Raw genomic sequence first — 5,068 nt, forward strand, 5'->3', positions numbered from 1 at the left:
AAGTCTGTAAATGTTTATTTAAAAAATGTTGAGCACATTTACGTAGTCAATGGATCATGTTGTTCAGCCTCACAATGCTATTGGATAGTAAGTCCCCCATTATATATAGGTCCCACATTCTGGCCTCGTCTGTGGTCCATTTGATAACTTTATTGCTAACTTTATTGTAGTGTTTACTCTGCGCAACATGTTCAGGATGTGTCACTGTGTTTGTGTGGTGCACAAATTATGTGAGATGCACAAGTGTCTTTTATTGATCACTGAGGATGTCAGTCCTCATACTGGACTGCATTGTGTGTGTGTGTGTGTGTGTGTGTGTGTGTGTGTGTGTGTGTGTGTGTGTGTGTGTGTGTGTGTGTGTGTGTGTGTGTGTGTGTGTGTGTGTGTGTGTGTGTGTGTGTGTGTGTGTGTGTGTGTGTGTGTGTGTGTGTGTGTGTGTGTGTGTGTGTGTGTGTGTGTGTGTGTGTGCGCGCGCGTGCGTGCGTGCGTGCGTGCGTGCGTGCGTGCGTGTGTGCGTGCGTGCGTGCGTGCGTGCGTGCGCGCACGTGTGTGTGTGTCAACAAGGAAGAGAGTTGGGAGGGAATGAGGTGGGAAACAGAACAGAATACTTTAAGCTTCTTCTACAATAAGAACCTGAGAGGTCAGAGGTTCAATTAAATGTGTTTTAAAAATGTGTCACTCTTGTGTTTCTTTTGAAAGGTTCTCTGTTTGTACATAGAGTGAAAGGAGGCAGTCTTTTCCCCAAAAATATATTTTATATTAGTTTTAAACAAATGTTACATCCCACATCAATAATCAATCACACTTAATTGTATCTCTTATATAATTCCAACTCTAATACAGAATAATCTATTTGGCTGGTAGTCACAATTTGCATACTACTAAAGTTTGACCTCCATAAACCACAACCCCATGTTTTAAGAAGAAATATTTTTTTGTCTAAAGAGCACAATATATTTATATTGAGAATTTAAATTGATTTTTATTTTAAGACTGTATAAGAAAATAGAAATAGCCATTTCACCTGCAAGACAATTACTGTTTTATTTCTTCAGAGACTTGAAATGCAATGTTCCAAAGTCCCCTGTCCTGTTAGCATTAAGAGGTCCTTGGCAGGGTTTTCTTTAGCGGTACAGATATCTAAAGGTGACCCGACTGCCTCTGTAATCGCAGTGGAATCTCTTGTACGCCGGGCGCTGCAGGCGGACGTGGCATCGGAACAGGTTCTGAGAATAATGATAATGATATTGATGATGATAATCCCGGTCCATGACGTAGAGGGTCAACAGTGAGCTTGTGACCCTGGAGAAATACACCCAATGGTTCCAAACTGGATTGTTGTTGTTCCAAACGGTCTGGGTCTGGCCTTGGTAAGAGCCAACCCTCACCTAGATTGATGAATGGATGGATTAATTGTTGGTTGGTTGATAGATGGATAGATAGACAATTTTTCATTGTTAAAGGAGATAGTCATACTTAATATAGTCCCCCTTTTAGACTAGACCCACCATAAATGGGTTAAGATACACTAGAATATATATATATATATATGTATTATAACAACAACAACAACAACAACAACAACAACAACAACAACAACAAACAACAACAACATAATAATACATGGTTAATAAACATTAGTATTCACTAGTTTGCCTCCCCTTACAAAAAAGTATTATATTTCCAAATAGCGGTACCATGGCAGTATGTGGTAAAGGATTTATACAATGTTCAGTACGATAGTCAATTTAAATTACCATTAAACTACCTTGATACTTTTTCATAAAGAGATTAGGACCCTTTGTGGTAACACTTTACAATAACCTCCCATTATAAGCCATTATTTATATTATTATTATTATAATGAATTATGTCTTAAAAGGTGCTTGCAGACTGTTAGGCCATCTAAGGCCATCTATATACACATTAATGGACAACTTTATACATGGTGAATTTCTGTGAAGGGAAGTTATTGTAACGTTTTAAATGCCCAGATGTTATGGAAACCATGTTGCAATACATCAATATTTTCATGACTCTCAACCCCTTTCTTATAGGAAATTGTGATTCCCATTTCTTTCCTTCTCAGCCCTCCAAACTTTCCTCTGATTAAATTCATGCCCCCAAAAGTTGAAAATAAGTGGTACCAGCTCTCTTTTACTCTTTTACGCTCTCTCTCTTTTACTCTTTTAATATTTTACTCTTTTACTCTCTTAATATTTTACTCTTTTACTCTCTTGATATTTTACTATCTTAATTCATATTTTACTCTATTACTATCTTACTCATACTAGCTTACTCTCTCTCACTTTTACTCTCTTAATATTTTACTATCTTACTCTCTCTCTCTCTCTTACTCTCTCTTACTATCTTACCCTCGCTCTTTTACCAACCTAATATTTTATTATCTTACTCTCTCTTTTACTATCTAAATATGTTATTCTCTTACTCTCTATTTTACTATTTAAATATGTCACTCTCTTACTCTCTCTTTTACTATCTTAATATTGTATTATCTTACTCTCTCTTTTACTATCTTAATATTGTATTATCTTACTCTCTCTTTTACTATCTTAATATGTTACTCTCTTACTCTCTCTTTTACTATTTTTACTATCTTAATATTTCACTCTCTTACTCTCTCTCTTTTACTCTATCTTTTTTACTCAAATCAATTACTTTTACATACTTTCACTCTTCACTCCTACTCTTAAGCAATTGATTGTCGTCATTGTTATTTGCAAAAAGAATCCATGAACTATTGACTATCTTCACCAGGGCATCAAACCATGATCAGATCTGTTGAAACCTTGGTATTTCAATAAAACTAGATTCTATTTTTGAACGTGTGGCAGCTCCTTGTCAACCTGTGGATATAAAAGCAGGTGGCGTTCCCCTTTAAAGAGTGTGAGGTGTTTCACCTTGACGTAGCCATCGGTAAGGCCAGACCCATCCCCTCGCAGATTATGGGCTCTTTCCACCTTCACATACAGACGTCCATTCAGGCCGAGCGGCTGGGCCAAGACAATCAGCAACAGGGGGAGAAGAAATACAGCCAGCTTCATCCTCACTACACTGTGTCGGTCCATGAGAGAGAGGGGGGGGGGAGAGGGAGAGAGAGAGTGAGAGAGATAGAGAGAGAGGGGAGGAGAGGGGTGTGGGAGAGAGAGAGAGAGAGAGAGAGAGAGAGAGAGAGAGAGAGAGGGGGGGGGGTAGAGAGAGAAGATAGAGAGAGAGGGGGGAGAGAGAGGGGCGAGAGAGATAGGGGGAGAGAGTGAGAGAGAGAGAGAGAGAGAGAGAGAGAGAGAGAGAGAGAGAGAGACAGACAGAGAGAGAGAGAGAGAGAACGCAGTAGACATTATTTAGTTTGGCTTGTACTGTGATTGTTATTTTGTCTACTCAATGTTATCTATATGACATTTTATACACAAGAGTGATCCAATGTTCTTTATAAGACAGGGAAGAGAGAATCAGATAAAGCAGCAGCAGAAGAAGAAGACAACAACAATAACAACAATAACAACAACAACAACAACAACAACAACAACAACAACAACAACAACAACAACAACAACAACAATGGCAAAGAAAAGCCAAACACCATGTAAAGCTAAAAAAGTTGAAATATCTTTTTAAGTGATTCACTGATCTAAAGGTTCTATTCTAGAACGCTGGCCATTAAAGGAGTGATTCAAACAGGAGGATATGAAGGCATGGACGACTCTGTCCATTGAATTGAATGGAGCAAGCGAGAGAGAAAGAGAGAGAGAGAGAGAGAGAGAGAGAGAGAGAGAGAGAGAGAGAGAGACAGAGAGACAGAGAGACACAGAGAGACACAGAGAGACACAGAGAGACAGAGAGAGAGATGTATACGTAGCATATCATTTTAATACATTCCTCTTGTATGAGAACCCTTTTAGTTATGAGAACTCAATCCTATGGCATCATCAAATTGCACTGACTGAGATGGTTGAATGATCAGGTATTTTGGCTACCGTCACAAGGCATTATAGATGCAATTTATAATTAAATATAAGCACTAGTGTCTTATACGTGCTCAGAGAACGAGTGCATTATGATTCATTAAGAGTGCATTTATAATGCACTATAACTAATGGTATTTATAGAAAGTGTTAGGCTACCAGTAATTATTTAGAGGTTCTCTCATCATGACTAGTCCATGAACAACCTTTTGTGTTCCATGTGGATTCAGTCTTTCAAGCCTATATGTCACAGGGAACATTTTTATTAATTTTATTTTATATAAAATTGGATGAAAACCAGCGCCATAGTACCTTGCAGTGATCCTTGATGAATAGCAATCATATAAAACATGTTAAAAAATACATAATATAGTTGCAACTTAATTAATAATAATAATAATAATAATAATAATAATAATAATAATAATAATAATAATAATAATAATAATAATAATAATAATAATAATAATAATAATAATAATAATAATAATAATAATAATAATAATAATAATAATAATAATAATAATTAATATAGTCATCTCACCCTTCAGGTCGTGCTTCTGTCTGGTTGGTCTGTCTGTGCTTCTCTTGTGTCAGTGTGAAGTGTGCAGAACCTCACTGTGTGTCCAGGCTTATATGCCCCATGAATAAGGAAGCCCTTTGGGATTTTACTCGAAAAGTAAAACATGCAACCAGTTTGGTGACATTCACATTCGCTTTCCGTATGTATGTTTTGTTACAGCAATTCATCAAAGCCATAAGGTATTTGGCAACATCCCAAGTGTTTCTGAGAATGAACTTGGCCTCCAAACCCTTTCTGGTAAACCTCTCCGTGCTTCTTCCGGGACACCCAGCTCCTCAGCTCCTTGCAGGAATTGGACAACCGGTTTGTATTAAGAATGTTAGTATGTTCTCCGGCCTCCCGGACCAACAGTAGGGGGGGGTGCGCAACAACCAGGAAGGGGGTTGGGAATTGGCATAACGACTAACAGTGGGATGGGAGAAAAATCGAAAAAATGAAGGGAAAAAAGATAATAAAAAAATAAAAAAATAAATTTAGTATGTGATTATAACATCAAGTCGAC

General features: G+C 37.5%; 1 long non-coding RNA gene across 2 annotated transcripts; it reads right to left on the reverse strand.

Moving 5' to 3' along the window:
* Positions 1–735: 735 nt before the first annotated feature.
* On the reverse strand, positions 736–4,627 carry LOC311239806. Of its 2 annotated transcripts, none has more exons than XR_014620451.1 (3): positions 4,528–4,627; positions 2,922–3,075; positions 736–1,388 (listed from the first exon to the last, which is right to left on the reverse strand). It is a non-coding gene; the product is annotated as an uncharacterized lncRNA (long non-coding RNA). The 2 variants fall into 2 exon arrangements; XR_014620452.1 differs by having other exon boundaries at positions 2,922–3,070; positions 4,528–4,582.
* Between the last annotated feature and the right edge of the window lie 441 nt (positions 4,628–5,068).

Source organism: Notolepis coatsorum, assembly GCF_963971535.1.
Source record: "Notolepis coatsorum genome assembly, chromosome: 14".
NCBI classification, from domain to species: Eukaryota; Metazoa; Chordata; class Actinopteri; order Aulopiformes; family Paralepididae; genus Notolepis; species Notolepis coatsorum.